General features: G+C 38.7%; 1 pseudogene; it reads right to left on the bottom strand.

Annotated features, from left to right (window-relative positions):
* Positions 1 to 208: 208 nt before the first annotated feature.
* The window catches only part of LOC137234467 (GPI transamidase component PIG-T-like), a 40,898-nt pseudogene continuing 14,805 nt past the window's right edge, over positions 209 to 26,301 (bottom strand).

Genomic DNA, 26,301 nt, shown 5'->3' with positions numbered 1-26,301 from the left:
AACAAAACCTTTCCTAAATATTATTTTTTTGAATAGAAAGATCAAGCTTTTTAAAGTAAAACTACCGGAGTACGCCGCCGCCGCCGATAAAAGGATCGGCGTAAACCCCTAATCCACATATACTTACGTAGTTGCTAACTAATTCTAATTTCTTATTTAAATAATTATATGGGACTGCATTTATTACAGTTTATATAATGTTATTTAATTTTATTTTCTGCTTATCATATTTGATTTATAACTCATTAGTTTAACAAGAGTTGACAAATTGTTATATTATTAAAAAAAAAAAATAATGTTTTATAAAATCATAATACCATACAATCACTGGAGTCAACATCCATGCCACGTATAGGGGCTTTCTTAATGGCAGTACCAACGTCACCATCATCATCGGTATCGTCGCTTGTGCTGCCACTGACATCGCCACCAGGTACAGCTTTATCACTTATAATCAGTCTTCCTTCCATCTTCTTGGGGTAAATCAGAATTTAAATCTGCTAGTATGTCAGCAATGCTGCAAGGAGACTCAGAATCTTCATCATCGTTCTCATCCTTCTTATTCAACTATTTTCTATTTTCACATTGCATTTGCTTCCGTATTTTCTTGAGACGTCGATGTGTTACTTTAACATCGCCTGGTACAAATTTAATTAATTCTTCAGCAGTGAAACGTTTGCAAAGTTTTTTCAACAAATAACCAATTTGTATTTGACGAAAGCGTTTGGTGTCTTTGGCCATAGATGACATTGATTTGATCTTAAATTTTAAAATATATATGATAGCAAAATGTATATATTTATTTTTTTCATGCTAACCACTTACGACATTAAATTATGTGATGCTGTATCAAATAGTTGAAAAGGTTTTGCCTCCTGTCAAGTGCTTCATCAATACCGGATTCATCTCCTTCATCCTCAGTAGTGAATAGGGTGTCTGTAATTTGTTCGTTCATGTCACACAAGTCGTCAAAAGAAATGCAAATGTTATGCAAAACGCATACGCTGACTACTATGTTAGTCATCATCTTAAGGTCAGTTTGCTCTGTAAACATTAAAAGCCTCCGAAATCTGCCTTTCAACAAACCAAATGCGTTTTCAACTACCATTCGTGTAGATGAAAGCATTTCGTTGAACTTTCTTTGCGCATCATTTAAATTTCCATAGTCTTTGAATGGTGATACTATCCACTTAATGCCAATGTGTGTGCAATCGATTGCCCCAATTACACCCGGAATACGTTTCTTTTCACGAAATTTTTCTAGATTTTCATGCAAATAAGCCCCTTCTTGTGGCCACTTTATGTGTTCATCGGCTATGAACACCAAAAAAGTAGCAACTCGCTGCACTACTGACCACGCTGCCGACTGAGACACCCCAAACAAATTACCTAGTTGTCTGAAGGTCACTGTGTTGCCCACGTACCAAATATACATATATACAGACTTTTTGGCGGTAACTGGTGGCCTTCCACCGCTAGATGGATCAGGGGCATAATTGGAATATCTCACTAAAAAGGAAAAATAATTTAAGTGATTTAGTATTTACAAACGTATATGAATAATTTATTGGATATTACTAATAAGGTATTCCACAGTTTCACGTTTCAGTCTCATGTACATCTTAAAATCTTTCTGATTCATCGCATCAAGATTCGCTTCGAAATTTTCGCACTTTACATGATCTTCGTTTTCGGTGTCAGAGTCCTCAGAGGAGCTGGAACTTGCGAGAACAGCATCCAAGATTTCGTTGACAACTTCTTCCTGCCTACGGGCACGCAATTCACTCAGGTCATCCAAGAGAAGAAATTCAATATGAAAGATTACTACACCTTATTTCTTTCTAGTGTCTTTAATTAATTAGTAATTTACCAAATAGTTTTTCGGAGCACTCATTTTGCTTTTCTTTTATCAGTATTTTACTTATTTATTGCCAGTAAGTTTTCAAAAACGTTGTATTGCAAATTCCACGAGTTTTACTATGGAAATATAAAAAAAGGCGCTAAGATAGGTGTTCAAAACACAACAAATATTAATAATTTACAAAAATGTTTTAATTTTCGTGCTTAAACAAAGAAAACGTCAATAATAAACAAACAGATGATTTTGACAGCTGAAATGTTACCAGTGTTGTTAAATACATGCAGGGAAATTTTAACCGAGTTTGGCGTTCTTTTGGTACTCGCTTAGAATAGAACGCGGCTACTGATACAGCTATACAAGTCATTGTAGTGCGAGCACCAGATAAGCAGAGGATTATTTTTAGCATAGTTTCGACGACAAAGGGGTAAATAAAAAGTTACGTAGTGTCTGGAAACCCCAGGAGGAACTGCAAAAAACAATCGGCTGAGAAGGCCAGTAGAATCAATTTCTCCAATAATGAGCTTATGGATGAACAATACCCCCAGTAATATTCTCCGGTTTTCCAGAGTGGGTAAGCTAATAAGAAGAAGTATATTTATGGTGGAAGGTGGAGACTTGAGTTCCAGTTAAGGCCACGTAATGCGAATATCAAAAATTGCTTTTGAACAGACGCTTTATATGATTTTGAGAACAGGGGACCAAACGCATGAGCAATACTCGAGTATTGGACGGACCAGCGATGTGTAAAGAATCTTAGTGAGATACGGATCATCGAACTCTTTAGCCCGTCTTTTAACGAACCCAAGTACTCCCATGCATGTTGAAGCTCAGTTTCGGATCAAAGAGGACACCTAGATCATTTACACTAGATATACTCTCCAAAGGGGTACCATATATTATATACGGTTTCAAAACTGGTTTCACTCGGTGAAATGTCATATGCTTACATTAGAGCAATTTAAAGATAGTAAATTTGTTGTGCACCAACAATGGAACGAATCTAAATCGGCTTGAAGATGATCCAAGGAACTCAAATCGGTAGGAAAGTAAGTGTAGCAAAGTTTTACATCATCCGCATACATTATAATATGGGAATGTAATATTATCTGTGTGAAGCGGTAAAGATGGGTTTGATGGTGAATGAGGACAAAACGAAGTACCAGCTGTCATCCAGCAAATAGTCAGCGAAAACGCGCCTTGGCAATCACGCTACTGTTGGCAGCCATAATTTCGAAATAGTAAAAGACTACGTTTATTTGGGAACCAGCATCAACACTAGCAACAACATCAGCACTGAAATCCAGCGAAGGATCAATCTTGCCAATAAATGCTACTTGGGACTAGGTAGGCAATTGAAAAGTAAAGCCCCTCTCGGCGAACGAAAATCATACTCTACAAGTCAGTTATCGTACCCTTCCTGCTATATCGGGCAGAAGCATGGACCATGACAACAGCAGATAAAGCGGCTTTGGGAGTGTTCGAGAGAAAAGTTCTTCGAAAGATTTATGGACCTCTACGCGTTGGCGATGGCGAGTACCGAAGAATATTTAATGATAAGCTGTACGAGCTATGCGCAGACATCAACATAGTCCAGCGAATTAAAACGCAGCGACTGCGCTGGCTAGGCCATGTTATGCGAATGAAAGATGATGCTCCGGCCAAGAAAGTGTTTCTATCGGAACCCGCCTATGGAAGCAGAGGTAGAGGGCGGCCCCCACTCCGTTGGAAGGACCAGGTGGAAAACGATTTAAACTCCCTTGGTGTGACCAATTGGCGCCGGTTGGCGGAGCGAAGGAGCGACTGGCGCGCCTTGTTGGATGGCCATAACCGTTTAGATGGTTAAGCGCCAATTAAGTAAGTAAGTAAGTAATATTATCCGTGGCAAGTCGTTTATGAATAGTGTAAAGAGCAAAGGCCCTAGATAACTTCCCAGAGGTACCCCGGAGGAAACTCCAAACGACTTCGAGAGATTACACTTGAAAAGAACTTTTTGGGTCCGGTTAGAAAGATAGCTTTTCAGCCACATTAATAGGTCAAACGGAAAGCCCAGTAAATCAAGCTTATGAATAAGTAACTCATAGTTGATGGTATCGAATGCTTTGCTGAAATCAGTATAGATGACACCCGTTTGCTTGTTCGCTACAAATCCTCCATAACTAAAGAGGTAAGTACTAGCAAGTTTGTAGTGGTTGACCTTTCACGAATGAAGCCGTGTTGGCATGATTATAAAAGGGAAGAGCACTGATATTGAAGTTGACTGGTAACAATCTGTTCAAAAACTTTAGGAATAGCCGAAAGTTTAGTTTGACATACTACCTTTTTATACTCAATTGAGCAGAGCTCACAGAGTATATTAACTTTGATTGGATAACGGTTGGTTGTACAGGTATAAAGGAGTCGAGATAGATATAGACCAACACATATCAAAATCATCAGTATCGAAAAAAAATTTGATTGAGCCATGTCCGTCCGTCCGTCCGTCCGTTAACACGATAACTTGAGTAACTTTTAAGGTAGCTTGATGAAATTTGGTATGTAGGTTCCTGGGTACTCATCTCAGATCGCTATTTAAAATGAACAATATCGGGCTATAACCACGCCCAATTTTTCGATATCGAATATTTCGAAAAACCGAAAAAGTGCGATAATTCCTTACCAAAGATCGATAAAGCGATGAAACTTGGTAGCTGGGTTGAACTTATGACGCAGAATAGGAAATTAGTAAAATTTTGGACAAGGGGAGTGGCACCGCCCACTTTTAAAAGAAGGTAATTTAAAAATTTTGCAAGCTGTAATTTGGCATTCGTTGAAGACATCATAATGAAATTTGACAGGAATGTTACTATAATATTACTATATGCATGCTTAATGAAAATTAGCAAAATCGGAGAACGACCACGCCCACTTTAAAAAAAAATTTTTTTTAAGTCAAATTTTAACAAAAAATTTAATATATTTACAGTATATAAGTAACTTATGTCAACATTCAACTCCAGTAATGATATGGTGCAACAAAATACAAAAATAAAAGAAAATTTAAAAGTGGGCGTGGCTCCGCCCTTTTTCATTTCATTTGTCTAGGATACTTTTAATGCCATAAGTCGAACAAAAATTTACCAATCCTTGTGAAATTTGGTAGGGGCTTGGATTCTAGGACGATAACTGTTTTCTGGGAAAAAGGGCGAAATCGGTTGAAGCCACGCCCAGTTTTTATACACAGTCGACCGTCTGTCCTTCCGCTCGGCCGTTAACATGATAACTTGAGCAAAAATCGATATATCTTTACTAAACTCAGTTCCCGTACTTATCTGAACTCACTTTGTATTGGTATAAAAAATGGCTGATATTCGACTGTGACCACGCCCACTTTTTCGGTATCTAAAATTACGAAAAATAAAAAAAAATATGACATAATTTTATACGAAATACGAAAAAAGGAATGAAACTGGATGAAATTGGCTTATTGACGTAAAATATAACTTTAGAAAAAAACTTTGTAAAATGGTTGTGCCACCTACCATATTAAGTAGAAGAAAATGAAAAATTTCTGCAGGGCGAAATCACGGCACGAATACTATTCGTGGTATTATATATATAAATAAATTAGAGATACCCGACCGATGATGTTCTGGGACACCCTGGTACACATTTTGGTCGATATCTCGAAAACGCCTTCACATATACAACTACCACAACTCCCTTTTAAAACCCTTTATTCCTTTAATTTGATACCCATATCATACAAACACATTCTAAAGTAACCCCTGCTCCACGTATTGAACTAAGGCTCACTCCCTTTTAAAATAGTCATTTACACCTTTCGTTTGATACCCATATTGTACAAATGCATTCTAGAGTCACCCCTGGTCCACCTTTATGGCGATATCTCGAAAAGGCTTCCACCTATAAAACTAAGGCCCACTCCTTTCTAAAATACTCATTAACACCTTTCATTTGATACCCATATCGTACAAACAAATTCTAGAGTCACCCCTGGTCGACCTTTATGGCGATATCTTGAAAAGGCGTCCACCTATAGAACTAAGGCCCACTCCCTTTTAAAATAATCATTAACACCTTTCATTTGATAGTCATATCGTACAAAAAAATTCTAGAGTCAGCCCTGGTCCACCTTTATGGCGATATCCCTAAATGGCGTCCACCTATAGAACTATGGCCCGCTCCCTCTTAAAATACTCTTTAATACCTTCCATTTGATACACATGCCATATAAACATATTCCAGGGTTACCCTAGGTTCATCTTAAGGTCAGTTTGCTCTGTAAACATTAAAAGCCTCCGAAATCTGCCTTTCAACAAACCAAATGCGTTTTCAACTACCATTCGTGTAGATGAAAGTATTTCGTTGAACTTCCTTTGCGCATCATTTAAATTTCCATAGTCTTTGAACGGTGATACTATCCACTTGTTCGAAGGATACGCGGAATCTCCTATGATGAAATGCGAATTGGGAAACATTTCCTCATAATTACTTTCTGCGTCTTCAAAGAGTTTGGATTGTCTTAGTACCCTATAATCGTGAAGCGATCCTGGTTCACCACAGGTAATATCAATAAATTTTTTGTTACAATCGACTACGGCTTGAACTGCTATGTTGTATGCTTTCTTCGTATTAAAGTACATTTCCTTACAATTCTTTGGTCCCTTAATGCCAATGTGTGTGCAATCGATTGCCCCAATTACACCCGGAATACGTTTCTTTTCACGAAATTTTTCTGCATTTTCATGCAAATAAGCCCCTTGTGGCCACTTTATGTGTTCATCGGCTATGGATACCAAAAAAGTCGCAACTCGCTGCACTACTGATCACGCTGCGGACTGAGCCACCCCAAACAAATTACCTAGTTGTCTGAAGGTCACTGTGTTGCTCACGTACCAAACATACATATATACAGACTTTTTGGCCGAAACTGGTGGCCTTCCACCGCTAGATGGATCAGGGGCATAATTGGAATATCTCACTAAAAGGAAAAATAATTTAAGTGATTTAGTATTTACAAACGTATATGAATAATTTATTGGATATTACTAATAAGGTATTCCACAGTTCCACGTTTCAGTCTCATGTGCATCTTAAAATCTTTCTGATTCATCGCATCAAGATTCGCTTCGAAATTTTCGCACTTTACATGATCTTCGTTTTCGGTGTCAGAGTCCTCAGAACAGCTGGAACATGCGAGAACAGCATCCAAGATTTCGTTGACAACTTCTTCCTGCCCATGGGCACGCAATTCACTCTGGTCATCCAAGAGAAGAAATTCAATCTGAAAGATTACTACACCTTATTTCTTCCTAATTTCTTTAATTAATTAGTAATTTACCAAATAGTTTTCCGGAGCACTCACTTTGCTTTTCTTTTATCAGTTTTTACTTATTTATTGCCAGTAAGTTTTCAAAAACGTTGTATTGCAAATTCCACGAGTTTTACAATGGAAATATAAAACAAGGCGCGAAGATAGGTGTTCAAAACAAAACAAATATTAATAATTTACAAAAACGTTTTAATATTTGTGCTTAAACAAAGAAAACGTCAATAATAAACAACAGATGATTTTGACAGCTGAAATGTTACCAGTGTTGTTAAATACATGCAGGGAAATTTTACCGAGTTTGGCGTCCTTTTCGTACTCGCTTAGAATAGAACAAGGCTACTGATACAGCTATACAAGTCATTGTAGTGCGAGCACCAGATAAGCAGAGGATAATTTTTAGCAAAATTTCGACGACAAAGGGGTAAATAAAAAGGAACGTAGTGTCTGGAAACCCTAGGAGGAACTGCAAAAAACAATCGGCTGAGAAGGCCAGCAGAATCAATTTCTCCAATAATGAGCTTATGGATGAACAATACCCCCAGTAATATTCTCCGGTTTCCCAGAGTGGGTAAGCTAATAAGAAGAAGTATATTTCTGTATGGTGGAAGGTGGAGACTTGAGTTCCAGTTAATGCCACGTAATGCGAATATCAAAAATTGCTTTTGAACAGACTCAAGACGCTTTATATGATTTTGAGAAACAGGGGACCAAACGCATGAGCAATACTCGAGTATTGGACAGACGAGCGATGTGTAAAGAATCTTAGTGAGATACGGATCATCGAAATCTTTAGCCCATCTTTCAACGAACCCAAGTACTCCCATTGCTTTGTTGGCAATAGATGAAATATGCATGTTGAAGCTCAGTTTCGAATCAAAAAGAACACCTAGATCATTATACTAGATATACGCTAAACTAGTTTCACTCGGTGAAATGTCATATGCTTACATTAGAGCAATTTAAAGATAGTAAAATTGTTGTGCACCAATAATGGAACGAATCTAAATCGACTTGAAGATGATCCAAGGAAGTCAAATCGGTAGGACAGTAAGTGTAGCAAAGTTTTACATCATCCGCATACATTAAATTATGGGAATGTAATATTATCTGTGTGAAGCGGTAAAGATGGGTTTGATGGTGACTGAGGACAAAACGAAGTACCTGCTGTCATCCAGCAAAGAGTCAGCGCATACGCGCCTTGGCAACCACGCTACTGTTAGCAGCCATAATTTCGAAATAGTAAAAGACTACGTTTATTTGGGAACCAGCATCAACACTAGCAACAACATCAGCACTGAAATCCAGCGAAGAATCAATCTTGCCAATAAATGCTACTTTGGACTAGGTAGGTAATTGAAAAGTAAAGTCGCCTCTCGGCGAACGAAAATAATACTCTACAAGTCACTTATCGTACCCGTCCTGCTATATGGGGCAGAAGCATGGACCATGACAACAGCAGATGAAGCGGCTTTGGGAGTGTTCGAGAGAAAAGTTCTTCGAAAGACGTTGGCGATGGCGAGTACCGAAGAAGATTTAATGATGAGCTGTACGAGCTATGCGCAGACATCAACATAATCCAGCGAATAAAAACACAGCGACTGCGTTGGCTAGGCCATGTTATGCGAATGAAAGATGATGCTCCGGCCAAGAAAGTGTTTCTATCGGAACCCGCCTATGGAAGCAGAGGTAGATGGCGGCCCCCAATCCGTTGGAAGGACCAGGTGGAAAACGATTTAAACTCCCTTGGTGTGATCAATTGGCGCCGGTTGGCGGTGCGAAGGAGCGACTGGCGCGCCTTGTTGGACGGCCATAACCGTTTAGACGGTTAAGCGCCAATTAAGTAAGTAAGTAATATTATCTGTGGCAAGTCGTTTATTAATAGGGTAAAGAGCAAAGGCCCTAGATAACTTCCCTGAGGTACCCCGGAGGAAACTCCAAACGATTCCGAGAGATTACACTTGAAAAGAACTTTTTGGGTCCGGTTAGAAAGATAGCTTTTCAGCCACATTAATAGGTCAAACGGAAAGCCCAGTAAATCAAGCTTATGAATAAGTAACTCATAGTTGATGGTATCGAATGCTTTGCTGAAATCAGTATAGATGACACCCGTTTGCTTGTTCGCTACAAATCCTTCCATAACTAAAGAGGTAAGTACTAGCAAGTTTGTAGTGGTTGACCATTCACGAATGAAGCCGTGTTGGCATGGATATAAAAGGGAAGAGCACTGATATTGAAGTTGAATGGTAACAATCTGTTCAAAAACTTTAGGAATAGCCGAAAGTTTAGTTCTCAACTTTTGACATACTACCTGTCAGGAACACACCTATCATCGGTTCAGGAACACACATACAATCGATTCACAATACACATTCCTATATATACATATTACTGCACAACCACTTTTATTGTACACACTTGAATATACATATTATTAAAGATTGTTCTAGACACGAACTATAATAAAACACGTGCCTTCTCAATCGTTCTATTTTATTTAACAAAAGTAATTTGTACCAAAGTTAAGGTACATTACATGGTGCCGAAACCCGAATTAAAGCGAAAAAATGCCAGAATCAGCAACTAATAGTGTAAACCCGGACCACAATATTAGACCACCAAAAAGTTCTGTCATCAACAATTACCAAAATGTGGAAAACGAGTGGAAATTGTGGCTTCAACAATTCGAGTGGTACGCGAACGCGACAGAACTGGATACTACGAAACCAGAAGTGCAAGTCGCAGTATTCATGTCGTCGGTAGGAAATAACGCAGCAGTAATTTACAACACTTTCAATTTAACAGAAAGTGATAAAAAAAAAGCGTCAGCACAAGCAAAAGGCGATTTATGTCACTCTGCAGAGCAAGTTAAGATGCAGGTAACAACAATGAAGCAAGCGGCCACAATTGACGCCGTTACGTGGAACAAAAAGCAAAATAAAAGAGACATCAAAGAAACTAACAAAAAAGATGAACCCTTTCACTGCAATAGGTGTGATACCACGCACGGTCGCCGTAACTGTTCGGCCTTTAAAAAGGTTTGCCAAAAATGCAAAAGAAAGGGCCACCTTACCAAATGTTGCAAAAGCAAAACGGTCAACGAACTGGTCCAAGACCGAGAAAGCAACGATTACAGTTTTTTAGTGTCTACGGTAGGTGCGGATTTAGACAATGTGGACGTCGAAGACTGGTATGAAAAAGCTACGCTGGCTAAAAACGTAATGGTAAAGTTTAAGCTTGACACAGATAGCCAGCGCAACGTTTTAAACTACGAAATAATAAAGAAAATAGACGTTCACATCAGTCCATCGCCAACAAAGCAATTAACATCGTTTTCGGGTGAAGTGGTCATAGACACGCTTATTAAAAAACAAGAGGTACCCATAAAATACTTAGTTGTCAAAGCGGATGTTACAGCAGTGCTTGGTAAGTCAACATGTGAGAAATTGAAATTAGTGAAGTGTATTGAAACTTTAACTGTTGATGAAAACTTGTTTGAAGGAATTGGTTGCCTTAATCAATACAAATACGACAAAGATTTAATAGAAAATCCGAAACTAGGCATATGTCCTGCGCGAAAAATTCCGCATACTATTAGACAGCAGGTTAAAGATGAGCTTGATAGTATGGTAGCGCAAAAAATAATTAAACCCATAACCAAGACGACACCGGCTGTGTCACCCATGGTCGTAGTAAAAAAAAAAATAATAAAATTAGACTCTACTTAGATCCATCGGAGATAAATAAAAATCTCAAAATACGTTTTTATCCACGTACTACGTTAGAAGAAATTACAGCCCGCATCCACGGCTCTAAGTGGTTCACGTTACTCGATTGTAAAAAAGGCTTTTGGCAACTGCAAGTAACAGCCCATACTTCAGAATATCTGACATTCAGTACCCCATTCGGAAGATACTCTTGCTTAAGAATGCTATTTGGCTTAGCATCGGCTCCGGAAGTTTTCCAACAAGTAATGAGTTCATTGATAGCGGACGTAAAGAACGCGGAGGTGTCTATGGATGATGTTCTCTTGCATGCCACCAGCAAACTAGAACTAGAGAGGATCACTCAAGAGGTACTTGACAAATTCAGAAAAGCAGGTCTTAAGCTTAATAAAGAAAAATGCGTTTTTAATACACAAAAAGTAAAGTTTCTGGGACATATAGTCTCCGCTGAAGGGGTAAAACCTGATCCCGAAAAAATAGAAATTATAACGAAAATTAAGCAACCGGAAAAAGTGAAAGAGTTGCAAAGATTCTTGGGTATGGTAACATACGTGTCGAAATTTATAAAAAATTTGGCAGATATCACCCAACCACTAAGACAATTATTGCGAAAAGATGTTGAGTGGGTATGGGATACGCAACACAATGAAGCATTCAATAAATTAAAAAATCTGTTGAAGAATCCACCAGTACTAAGGTATTATGACACGAAAGCGCCAATTTTGCTGTCAGTAGATGCCAGTAGTTATGCATGTGGCGGAGTACTAATACAAAAACAGAAGCCGATCGCTTACTGTGCGAAATCGTTCACAAAAACTGAACAGGGCTATAGCCAATTAGAAAAAGAAGCAAACGCCATTCTAGTTGCATGTACATTTGGGGTTGCAAAGATTTAACGATTGAATCTGACCATAAGCCTCTTGAGACAATATTTAAAAAGCCAATTACAAATGCACCACCGAAATTGCAAAGAATCATGTATCAAATCCTGCCTTATAATCCAAAAGTCACTTATAAAAAAGGTACGGAATTGTATGTAGCAGATTTACTGAGTAGAGACTGCGAAAATTTAGATAGTGAAGATTTAAATACAGAAAATTTACAAATATATGCTATTGTAACATTCACGAAAACGCGAAAAGACGAACTTAAAGCAGAGACCTCAAAAAGTAAAGAACTTAATGATTTAAAGTCAACCATATTAAAAGGATGGCCAGAGACCATCAATAAAGCGCCGGTAAATCTCAAAAAATATTGGTACTACAGAGAGGCTCTCAGCGTTTACGAGGATATAATTTTTAAAGATCACAGAGTATTGGTTCCAAATTCAATGGTGCCATTAGTAATGAAACATTGCCATCTTAGTCATAAAGGACTACAAGGGACGCTAAAACTGGCCCATGACAATGTATTCTGGCCAACAATGAACAAAGATTTAACTGAGTACATAAAAACTTGCAGTTCATGCAGCAAAATACAAAAAGATAATCAGATGGAACAAATAAATTTAAAAGCAGCACCCAAACGGTCATGGAGTATTGTCGCTTCGGACATATTCCACTTAAGAGGAAAGGATTACATCCTCATTGCAGATAGCTACTCAGGATACTTTGACTTTAAACAACTAAACAATATCACCAGCTTCAACGTTATTAAAGAACTTAATACATGGTTTGCTACCTTCGGCATCCCGGAAGTACTATTATCAGATGGTGGTAAACAATTTGATTGCAGCGATTTCAGGGCTTTTCAGAAAGAATGGAACTTTGAACATAGAATTTCGAGCCCTCATTTTCCACGTTCAAATGGTCTAGCCGAACGCTATGTACAAGAGGCAAAAAACATGATGAACAAATGCCTCGAAGACAACACGGACATACAGCTAGCGCTACTACATAATCGGAATACTCAACGCATGGACCTAGGGTCTCCAGTTCAACGGTTAATGAACAGAAGAACCAGAACGCTGTTACCTACCAATGAGAAGCTACTCAATCCAAAAATAACAAAAAACATAAGCAAAAAACTAACAAAACTCAAGGAAGGTGAGAAAGAAACAGCAGATAGAAATAAAAAACAGAGTAGAGAATACACAACGCAAGAGAAAGTACTGCTTAGACAAAGCCATAATAACTGGGTTCCAGCTTATATAGTGAGACCAGAAGGACACCGCTCGTACAGAGTACAAACCGAGGATGGCGCCATATACAGAAGAAATACATGGCATCTGAAGCTAGCTACTTCATTCCTCGACGTCGATCCTAACTCGTCCACAGATCGTCCTACTGTTGCACCAAAAAACCAAAGTTCTTCAAGTCCAACATAGCCACCGACAGAAACCACAACACAACAGTGTTCGCCAGATGATGTGCCTCGTGAAGCTGAACCTTCCACGCCCGCTACACCACAGGATGCAGCTAGCCTCAATCATCCACCACGCACTCGCTCTGGACGTGTAAAAAAAACTTTGTAAAATGATTGTGACACCTACCATATTAAGTAGAAGAAAATGAAAAATTTCTGCAGGGCGAAATCGAAAGCCCTTGGAATCTTGACAGGAATACTATTCGTGGTATTATATATATAAATAAATTAGAGGTACCCGACCGAGGATGTTCTGGGACCGCCTGGTCCACATTTTGGTCGATATCTCGAAAACGCCTTCACATATACAACTACCGCAACTCCCTTTTAAAACCATTTATTCCTTTAATTTGATACCCATATCGTACAAACACATTCTAGAGTCACCCCTGGTCCACGTATAGAACTAAGGCCCACTCCCTTTTAAAATAGCCATTTACACCTTTTGTTTGATACCCATATTGTACAAACGCATTCTAGAGTCACCCCTGGTCCACCTTTATGGCGATATCTCGAAAAGGCTTCCACCTATAAAACTAAGGCCCACTCCTTTTTAAAATACTCATTAACACCTTTCATTTGATACCCATATCGTACAAACAAATTCTAGAGTCACCCCTGGTCCCTTTGTTGCGATATCTTGAAAATATATCTATAGAACTAAGGCCCACTCCCTTTTAAAATACTCATTAACACCTTTCATTTGATACTCGTATCGTACAAAAAATTCTAGAGTCAGCCCTGGTCCACATTTATGGCGATATCCCTAAATGGCGTCCACCTATAGAACTATGGCCCACTCCCTCTTAAAATACTCTTTAATACCTTCCTTTTGATACACATGCCATACAAACACATTCCAGGGTTACCCTAGGTTCATTTTCCTACATGGTGATTTTCCCTTATTTTGTCTCCATAGCTCTCAACTGAGTATGTAATGTTCGGTTACACCCGAACTTAGCATTCCTTACTTGTTTATATAGGGGTATAATAAAAGACTGTTTCCAAAGTGACGGGAATGACGGAGATCCCAGTGAAAGCTCAAATAATTTTAAAATAGGCTCATATATGTTTTCAGCGCAGTACTTAAGCACACAACTAGGAACACCATCTGGTCCCGGAGAAAAGTTGGACTTAAAAGATTGAAGACTCTGGAGAACAATATTACCATCAATAGCAGGATTCCTAATGGAATTCGAGCTATCTAAGCGATAGGGGTATTGACCGGAATGAAAACCACTGGATGAATACGTGGACTTAAAGAAATCAGAAAATAGTTCAGCAACGTCGTCATCAGTGCAAACTTTTTTACAACCAAAGGGTGAATAAGGAAGGATACCCAGAAGTTTTCCGTTTTGAATTTACGAAACTGTGAGAATTTTTTGGATTTTGGAAAGATACAGTTGTTCTTAGGGACAATTTGTTTAAATATAATTATACTCGAGTAGGCAAATTTATAGAAGTAGGTACCAAGGTTCTTAAAAAGTTAACAATAGCATTAACTCCAGAGGTTATATATGTGACAAATCCCGGGAAAATTTAAGAAATTTTGCATAAATATAATAGCGACCCCATCTGGGGTGGCCACCCAGGAATAAATCGCATAACAGATAAAATCAAGCAGAAATATAGCTGGCTGAACATGAAAAATGACGTAAGAAAATACGTAAAAAACTGCATCCACTGCAAGAAAAATAAAACTAATAAGCATACAAAGGAACCAATGACAATCACAGAGACACCTCCGAAGGCTTTTGATATTGTACCAATCGATACGGTCGGACCATTACGGAAATCGCTAAATGGAAAGAAATACTTGGTAGCAATCCCAGTCCCAAGCAAACACGGAATAACAGTCGCTAAAGCCGTGTTCGAACATTTAATTCTGATTTATGGTTGCATTAAAACAATCAGAACGGATATGGGCACAGAACTCAAATATAGCATATTTGAAGAACTGTGTAAACTGCTAAAAATTGAGCATAAAACTTCAACACCGTACCACCAAACTTTGGGTACCATAGAACGTAGTCATAGAACATTTAATTAATATATACGTTCCTGCATATCCAATGACAAAGTTGTTTGGGATGAATACCTCAGTTATTTCGCGTACTGTTACAATAAAACGCCATCGACCGTACATGGATATTGTCCTTTTGAGCTTATATTCGCGAAAAACCCTCGACTTAGGAATTCCTAGAAGAAAATAAAATAAGCTCAGTGTATAATCACGAGGCATACGATAAAGAAATAAAGTACAGACTACAAATAGCGCAGCAACTAGCTAGGAAATTAGTGCAAGAGACTAAAGAAAAACCAAAAACAAATTATGATAAGAGTAGCTACAGTAAGGAAATAAATATTGGAGATTTAGTGTTAGTTAGAGAAGAGGCCTCCCATAAGTTAGATAATAAATATAAAGGATATTATAGAGTTAAAAGAATTGATAAAAATAAAAACTTTACATTAGTACCACATAAAATAGGAAATAGTGATAGGACCAATAAAGATAAGGAAATAATAATTCATAAGAATAGGCTTAAACCAATATAAACCTTAATAATAACCAAAATACGTTAATCGAAAATCCTATAATTATACAAATGAGCATTCCACTTTATTCATAATTATCACTAAACACAAAAGAAAAACAAAACAAGAAAAAAAATGGGCGTGTTCGTCATCCGATTTTGCTAATTTCAGCACACATATAGGAATAGGAGTAACGCTTTTGCCAAATTTCATCATGATATCTTCAACGACTGCCAAATTACGGCTTGCAAAACTTTCAAATTACCTTCTTTCAAAAGTGGGCGGTGCCACGCCCATTGTCTAAAAATTTACTAATTTTCCATTCTACGTCATAAGGTCAACCCACCTACCAAGTGTCATCGCTTTATCCGTCTTTGGTAATGAATTATCGCACTTTTTGGGTTTTTCGAAAAAGTGGGCGTTGTTATAGTCCGATTTCATTCATTTTAAATAGCGATCTGGGATGAGTGCGCAAGAACCTACATACCAAATTTCATCAAGATACCTCAAAATTTACTGAAGTTATCGTGTTTACGTACGGACGGACGGACATGGCTAAATAAATTTCTTTTTTCGCCCAGATCATCTATATATATAACAAGTAAGGAAGGCTAAGTTCGGGTGTAACCGAACATTACATACTCAGTTGAGTCAGAGAGATATGGAGACAAAATAAGGGAAAATCACCATGAAGGAAAATGAACCTAGGGTAACCCTGGAATGTGTTTGTATGACATGTGTATCGAATGGAAGGTATTAAAGAGTATTTTAAGAGGGAGTGGTCCATAGTTCTATAGGTGGACGCCATTTAGGGATATCGCCATAAAGGTGGACCAGGGCTGACACTAGAATTTGTTTGTACGATATGGGTATCAAATGAAAGCTGTTAATGAGTATTTTAAAAGGGAGTGGGCCTTAGTTCTATAGGTGGACGCCTTTTCGAGATCTCTGCATAAAAGTGGACCAGGGGTGACTCTAGAATGCGTTTGTACAATATTGGTATCAAACGAAAGGTGTTAATGAGTATTTTAAAGGGGAGTGGGCCTTAGTTCTATGGGTGGACGCCGTTTCGAGATATCGCCATAAAGGTGGACCACGGGTGACTCTAGAACTTGTTTGTCAGATATGGGTATCAATTGAAAGGTGTTAATGAGTATTTTAAAAGGGAGTGGGCCTTAATTCTATAGGTGGACGCCTTTTCGAGATATCGCCATAAATGTGGACCAGGGGTGACTCTATAATGTGTTTGTACGATATGGGTATCAAATTAAAGGTTAATGAGGGTTTTAAAAGGGGGTGGTGGTAGTTGTATATGTGAAGGCTTTCTCGAGATATCGACCAAAATAAGGACCAGGGTGGCCCAGAAAGTCATCTGTCGGGTGCCGCTAATTTATTTATATAAATACCACGAACAGTATTCCTGCCAAGATTCCAAGGGCGTTTTCATTTCTTCTACTTAATATTGGTAGGTGTCCATTTTACAAAGTTTTTTCTAAAGCTATATTTTGCTTCAATAAACCAATCCAATTACCATGTTTCATCCCTTTGTTCGTATTTGGTATAGAATTATGGCATTTTTTCATTTTTCGTAATTTTCGATATTGAAAAAGGGGGCGTGGTCATAGTCGGATTTCGGCCATTTTTAACACCCTTTTATTAGCTTGGCCTGTATCTATGTATGTAACGGAACCTTTGAGCTTAATTTTCACCGGTTTCTAGAAGTCTGATTAATTTGAAACTTTGCATACGTATCAAAGACCGATGACAATGCATTAATGTGATGGTGTGGTGATATAAGGTCAACGGCCATAAGGGCAATTGGCCTTATTACCACTTTGAAAGGCCACAAGTTTGATTGAAACTTTGCACACGTATCAAGGCTTGATGGCAATACATTAATGTTATTGTGTAGTGACATAAGGTCAACGGCCATAAGGTCAATTGGCTTTATTACCACTTTGAATGGCCATAAGTTTGATTGAAACATTGCACACGTATCAAGGCTCGATGACAATGCATTAACGTGATGGTGTGGTGACATAAGGTCAACGGCCATAAGGTCAATTGGCCTTATTACCACTTTGAATGGCCATAAGTTTGATTGAAACTATGCACACGTATCAAGGCTCGATGGTAATGCATTAATGTGATTGTTTGCTGACATAAGCTCAACGGTCATAAGGTCAATTGGCCTTATTACCACTTTGAATGGCCCTAAGTTTGATTGAAACTTTGCACACGTATCAAGGCTCGATGACAATGCATTAATGTAATGGTGTGGTAATATAAGGTCAACGGCCATAAGGTCAGTTGGCCTTATTACCACTTTGAATGGACATAAGTTTGATTGAAACTTTTCACACGTATCAAGGCTCTATGACAATGCATTAATGTGATCGTGTGGTGACATAAGGTCAACGGCCATAAGGTTAATTGGCCTTATTACCACTTTGAATGGCCATAAGTTTGAGTGAAACTTTGCACACGTATTCAGGCTCGATGACAATGCAATAATGTGATGATGGGGTGACATAAGGTTAACGGACATAAGGTCAATTGAACTTATGACCACCCCAAATGGCCATAGACTTGAAACCTTGCACATAATGCGTAAACCGCATTCCTTTATTAATGATAGAAAAGGATGCATGGCACATCTACGAAAGAGCATACTGGAGCCCTTTTTAACACGCTTTTATTAGCTTGACCTGTGTCTATCTATGTATCTATATATCCATGTGTGTATGTAACGGAATCTGGAGTGGATCCGAGAGCCCCGGTAATGCAGAGCTCCGAACTCCATTGCACCTTTTCAAGCATTTTAAGGTAGGTACTTTTAGCTAGTGCAGGCCACCAGACCAAGGCAGTATATGGTCACTCCATAATATCTTCCTATCCAGAATGACTCCCAAATACTTGACTTCACCGCTAAACGCTAAGAACGTACCCCCAATTCCTGGCGGTGTAAGATTTGGTACTTTGTACCTCCTCGTGAAGAGGACAAGATCGGTTTTATCCGGGTTGACTTCCAAACCTATGGCGGGTTGTACTCCTGGAGCAGCTCCAGGATGTCAGCTGGGTCCGTTGGCGTCAATGGAACCCAGGATCTAGCCCTTGGTCGTGAGGGGATATCACGCGCCTCCACTACCTTGAGGCGCGCGCTCGGATATACCACCCCTATCAGCGTGAAGGCGGCCCTTTAGAGGTTTAGCGACCTGGCGTCGTCACAGGCAATTAGCTTGACATTGCCCTGGAATCACCCTGCATCGGTGTAAGATGGCGGTGGACCAGGATTGTCTTTCTTAACCTTTACGGCCACCGTAGCGAGCGCGGCCTCGATCCACTTCCTCTGTTGTTTCGGGATCCTGCCATCTTTGCTGCTCTCGTCTATAATGCCAATGATCTGCCGACCCTTGGCAATTTCGGCGAAAGACCGCTTCAAGCCTCCCTGCGTCTTGGCCCTTTTCGGTGCCGTGGGGTTGGATTCATCCATGGACCGCTGGCGTTTCGAGGTTTCTTCACTCTCGACTAAAACTTTTAAAATCACTTGAACTAAAAATTAAAAATAAATAATAGTTTAAAAAAACTGAAAAACACGCTTTTATAGCTATTCAGATTAATAAACGTGGGGTGCATTTGACTACATTTCATATCTTTCCTCTCAGATAGTTGCCAATAGAATGATTGTAACATTCAATATCAAGCACCCAACCCTTTTATTGTGAATTAAATTATTCTGTTAATAACTTAAATTTTATTATAATGTTATTTGGAGGTGATTAAATATAAATGATTGTTTGACCTTCTACTACTGTTATATAAACTGTTTTTAATTGAAAATTATTTTCTATTTATACTCAGTTGAGCAGAGCTCACAGAGTATATTAACTTTGATTGCATAACGGTTGGTTGTACAGGTATAAAGGAATCGAGATAGATATAGACTTCCATATATCAAAATCATCAGTATCGAAAAAAAATTCGATTGAGCCATGTCCGTCCGTCTGTCCGTTAACACGATAACTTGAGTAAATTTTGAGGTATCGTGATGAAATTTGGTACGTAGGTTTCTGGGCACTCATCTCAGATCGCTATTTAAAATGAACGATATCGGACAATAACCACGCCCACTTTTTCGATATCGAAAATTTCGAAAAATCGAAAAAGTGCGATAATTCATTACCAAATACGCACTAAGCGATGAAACTTGGTAGGTGAGTTGAGCTTATGACGCAGAATAGAAAACTAGTAAAATTTTGGACAATGGGCGTGGCACCGCCCACTTTTAAATGAAGGTAATTTAGAAGTTTTGCAAGCTGTAATTTGGCAGTCGTTGAAGATATCATGATGAAATTTGGCAGGAACGTTACTCTTATTACTTTATGTCTGCTTAATAAAAATTAGCAAAATCGGAGAACGACCATGCCCACTTTTTAAAAAAAAATTTTTTTAAATTCAAATTTTAAAAGAAAAGTTAATATCTTTTCAGCATATAAGTAAATTATGCCAACATTCAACTTCAGTAATAATATGGTGCAAAAAAATACAAAAATAAAAGAAAATTTCAAAATGGGCGTGGCTTCGCCCTTTTTCATTTAATTTGTCTAGGATGCTTGTAATGCCATAAGTCGAACAAAAATTAACCAATCCTTGTGAAATTTGGTAGAGGCTTAGCTTCTAGGACGATAACTGTTTTTTGTGAAAAGGGCGAAATTGGTTGAAGCCACGCCCAGTTTTTATACACAGTCGACGGTCTGTCCTTCCGCTCGGCCTTTAACACGATAACTTGAGCAAAAATCGATATATCTTTACTAAACTCAGTTCACGTACTTATCTGAACTCACTTTGTATTGGTATAAAAAATGGCCGAAATCCGACTATGACCACGCCCACTTTTTCGATATAGAAAATTACGAAAAATGAAAAAATGGATGAAACATGGTAATTGTATTGGTCTATTGACGCAAAATATAACTTGAGAAAAAAACTTGGTAAAATGGGTGTGACACCTACCATATTAAGTAGAAGAAAATGAAAAAGTTTTGCAGGGCGAAATCAAAAGCCCTTGGAATCTTGGAAGGAATACTGTACGTGGTATTACATATATAAATAAACTAGCGGTACCCGACAGATGATGTTCTGGATCACCCTGGTCCACATTTTGGTAGATATCTCGAAAACGCCTTCACATATACAACTAAGGGCCACTCCCTTTTAAAACCCCCATTAATACCTTTAATTTGATACCCATATCGTACAAACACATTCTAGAGTCACCCCTGGTCCACCTTTATGTCGATATCTCGAAAAGGCATCCACCTATAGAACTAAGGCCCACGCCCTTTTAAAATACTCATTAACACCTTTCATTTGATACCCATATCGTACAAACAAATTCTAGAGTCACCCCTGGCCCACCTTTATAGCGATATCTCGAAAAGGCGTCCACCTATAGAACTAAGGCCCACACCCTTTTAAAATACTCATTAACACCTTTCATTTGATACCCATACCGTACAAACAAATTCTAGAGTCACCCCTGGTCTACCTTTATGGAGATATCTCGAAAAGGCGTCCACCTATAGAACTAAGACCCACGCTCTTTTAAAATAGTCATTAACACCTTTCATTTGATACCCATATCGTACAAACAAATTCTAGAGTCACCCCTGGTCCACCTTTATGGCGATATCTCGAAAACGCGTCCACCTATAGAACTAAGGCCCACACCCTTTTAAAATACTCATTATCACCTTTCATTTGATACCCATATTGTACAAACGCATTCTAGAGTCACCCCTGGTCCACGTTTATGGCGATATCCCGAAAAGGCTTCCACCCATAGAACAAAGGCCCACTCCCTTTTAAAAAACCTATTATACTTTTCGTTTGACACCCATATTGTACAAACGCATTCTAGAGTCAACGCAGGTCCACTTTTATAACGATATTCCGAAAAGGCGTCCACCTATAGAACTAAGGCCCACTTCCTTTTTAAATACTCATTAACACCTTTCATTTGATACCCATATAAAAAAAAAAAAAAAATTAATGTAAGGCGCGATAACCTCCGAAGAGATCTAAGGCCGAGCTTCTCTTCCAATTTGCGTCGTGCTCCTCTTGATTTTTCCCTACAAATTGGCCGGACGGGACCTACATGTTTTATGCCGACTCCGAACGGCATCTGCAAGGCAGATGAGTTTTCACTGAGAGCTTTTCATGGCAGAAATACAATCGGAGCGCTTCCAGACACTGCCGAGGGGCGACCCCGCTTAGAAAAATTTTCTTCTAATTGAAAAATCTTATTTCTAAAATTTTTATGTTGCTTTGCCCGGGAGTTGAACCCACGGCATACGGTGTGATAGGCGGAGCACGCTACCATCACACCACGGTGGCCGTACCCATATAGTACAAACAAATTCTAGAGTCACCCCTGGTCCACGTTTATGGCGATATCTCGAAAAGGCGTCCACATATAGAACTAAGGCCCACGCCCTCTTAAAATACCTATTAACACCTTTCATTTGATACTCATATCGTACAAACAAATTCTAGAGTCACCCCTGGTCCATCTTTATGGCGATATCTCGAAAAGGCGCCCATCTATAGAACTTAGGCCCACGCTCTTTTAAAATACTCATTAATACCTTTTATTTGAAACCCATATCGTACAAAATAAATTCTAGAGTCACCCCTGGTCCACCTTTATGGCGATATCTCGAAAAGACGTCCACCTATAGAACTTAGGCCCACTCCCTTTTAAAATTATCATTAACACATTTCATTTGATACCCATATCGTACATACAAATTCTCGAGTCAGGCCTGGTCCACCTTTATGGCGATATCCCTAAATGGCGTCCATCTATAGATCTGTGGCCCACTTCCTCTTAAAATACTCTTTAATACCTTCCATTTGATACACATGTCATACAAACACATTCCAGGGTTACCCTAGGTTCCTTTTACAAAATGGTGATTTCCCTTACTTTGTCTCCACAGTTCTCAACTGAGTATGTGATGTTCGGTTACACCCGAACTTAGCCTTCCTTACTTGTTTTTAGTTCGGTTAGCAATAAAAGCGTGTTTTTTTAGTTTTTTTAAACTATTATTTATTATACCAATACAAAGTGAGTTCAGATAAGTACGTGAACTGAGTTTAGTAAAGATATATCGATTTTTGCTAAAGTTATCCTGTTAACGGCCGAGCGGAAGGACAGACGGTCGACCGTGTATAAAAACTGGGCGTGGCTTCAACCGATTTCGCCCTTTTTCACAGAAAAAAGTTATCGTCCTAGAATCTAAGCCCCTACCAAATTTCACGAGGATTGGTAAATTTTTGTTCGACTTATGGCATTAAAAGTATCCTAGACAAATTAAATGAAAATGGGCGGAGCCACGCCCATTTTGAAATTTTCTTTTATTTTTGTATTTTGTTGCACCATATAATTACTGGAGTTGAATGTTGACATAATTTACTGATATACTGTAAAGATATTAACTTGTTTTTTTAATTTGACTTAAAATTTTTTATTTTTTTTTTTTAAGTGGGCGTACTCGTTCTCCAAGTTTGCTAATTTTTATTAGGCATACATATAGTAATAGCCAAATACTGCCAAATTACAGCATGTAAAACTTCTAAATTACTTTCTTTTTAAAGTGGGCTGTGCCACGCCCATTGTCCAAAATTTTACTAATTTTCTATTCTGCGTCATATGTTCAACTAAACTACCAAGTTTCATCGCTTTATCCGTCTTTGGTAATGAATTATCGCACTTTTTCTATTTTTGGAAATTTTCGATATCGAAAAAGTGGGCGTGGTTATAGTCCGATATCGTTCATTTTAAATAGCGATCTAAGATGAGTGCCCAGGAACCTGCATTCCAAATTTCATCGAGATACCTAAAAATTTACTCAAGTTATCGTGTTAACGGACGGACGGACGGACGGACATGGCTCAATCAAATTTTTTTCCATACTGATGATTTTGATATATGGAAGTCTATATCTATCTCTATTCCTTTACACCTGTACAACCAACCGTTATCCAATCAAAGTTAATATACTCTGTGAGCTCTGCTCAAAAAAAAAAAAAAAACTGTAAGGCGCGATAACCTCCGAAGAGATCTAAGGCCGAGCTTCTCTTCCAACTTGCGTCGTGCTCCTATTGATTTTCCTAACAAATCGGCCGGACGGGACCTACATGATTTATGCCGACTCCGAACGGCATCTGCAAGCAGATGAGTTTTCACTGAGAGCTTTTCATGGCAGAAATACACCCGGAGCGCTTGCCAAACACTGCCGAGGGGCGAGCCCGCTTAGACAAATTTTCTTCTAATTGAAAAACCTTATTTCTAAAATTTTGATGTTGCTTTGCAGGGGTGTGAACCCAGGGCATACGGTGTGGTAGGCGGAGCACGCTACCATCGCACCACGGTGGCCGCCTCTGCTCAACTGAGTATAAAAATGAATGTTTGTATGTATGTCATCGATTAATTAAAAAACTGCTGGACCGATTGTTATGAAAATTGGTATATATTTGTATTTTCCACGGGGAAGGTTTGTATAATGAATACTTTGATACCACGTAACTAGGGTCTCGAGATATAGGCCAAAACGTGGACCAGTGTACCCCTAGAATATGTTTATAGAATATGGATAACAAATGAAAGCTGTTGATGAGTACTTTAGTAGAGGGTAATTTTCATACCTATGCGTGACTAGGGTCTCGAGATATGGGCCAAAACGTTGGCCCATGAAAGCCTCGATAGTGGTTTTACATTATGGGTACCAATTGAAGCTGTTAATGAGTGCTTTAGTACAGGGTAGTATTCATACCTATTGGTGACTAGGGTATCGCGACATAGGCCAAAACGTGGATCAGGGTAATAATAGGATGTGTTTTTAAAGTATGGATATCAAATTGAAGCTTTTGATGTGTGCTTTAGTACAGAGTAAGTTTTATGCCGCTGGGTGACTAGGGTCTCGATATATATGCCAAAACGTGGACCCGGAAACACCTAGATTGTGTTTTTACATTATGGGCATCAAATTGAAGCTGTTGATGTGTGCTTTAGTACAGAGTATGTTTTACACCGCTGGGTGACTAGGGTCTCGGGATTTGGGCCAAAACATGGACCCGGATATCCCTAGAATGGGTGTGTATTATGGATATCAAATGAAAGCTGTTGCTGAGAGCTTTAAAGTAATTTTCATTGTGATATTCGATTTAGTTGCATCAACCTGGCAAAACTGATAAATAAAAATAAAGACATGAATTAATAATACCCACATACCTATTCGATTTGCCTGAAATTTGGTACATAAATTTCCCTATATTAGTATTTACGATGCTTTTTTCCGGGAAGCAGACCAGAGACGGACTGGGAATGTGATTAGGACTAGGACTGGGACGGAGACTGAGACTGAGACTCGGAGTGTGACTGGGACTGAGACTCGGAATGGGACTGGAACAAAATACATACCACCCTCTGGGACTGGCAATAAGATCTGAAGAAGGATGAGAAAAACTTGAGAGAAGAGAATAGAGAGAAGGAGACTGAGAAAGAGATAGAATGGAACGAAGATGGAGATAGATGAAGCGAAAAATGCGGAGGGAGGAGTGAATACCAATATTAGGAAAAAGTGTAGAGGGCGAGGGCAGAATTAGACGGAAAAAGCTTATTAAAATGTATGCAGATAGACCAAATTTAGGGCAGAACGACGTCTGCCGGGTCTGCTAATTTTGATACATAGAAGTCTATATTTATTTCGATTAGTTTATGGCGTTACGTATTACCGTTATGCGAACAAAGTTAATATACTCTGTGAGCTCTGCTCAGCTGAGTATAAAAATGGAGTAGCGAGGCGCCAGGTCTTGGTTGTGCGGGAGGTAAAGTTATTATTTCTAATCTTCAGGAGCCACCGGATCCGCATTATCAAAGCATTTTCTAAATAATACAAGAAAGTACAATAGCCTATTTCAAATGACGTCTTTTGGTACACATGAGATAAGAGAAGGCAGTTTTATGCCGACGTACAAAATTCAAGGGCAAGTATACCACCTCATTGGATCATTATTGCCATAACCGGATGTACTTGCTAACTACTTGCAAATTTATTTTATTTCTGAAGCTGACCAAACATATATTCGCTCAAATATGAATCCTTCATTAAATGTGGAAGTTATTGAAATGCTTCAAAATTTATTGCACATGTATAATTCATTAATTTCAAACATTAAGTGCAATATAGGACGTATGTCCACGACCAAGTCTGTGAATGATTTTCGGTTAGTTATACACGCGGACAAGTTACCGGTTAATGATCACAGAGGACGATATAATGCACCTTTAGTAAATGAAGTAGCCGTCCTTTTGATAGACGAAGACAAGGAGCCTTGAGATATTGTATTGCACTGTCGCACAGGGCAACTCCAACGAGTCTCTGAGCTACATCGAGCGTATGATCCTCTTCAATATCCGACCA

Source organism: Eurosta solidaginis, chromosome X (genome assembly GCF_040869045.1).
Source record: "Eurosta solidaginis isolate ZX-2024a chromosome X, ASM4086904v1, whole genome shotgun sequence".
Lineage (NCBI taxonomy): Eukaryota > Metazoa > Arthropoda > Insecta > Diptera > Tephritidae > Eurosta > Eurosta solidaginis.
This window is presented reverse-complemented; position numbering and strand designations above follow the sequence as displayed.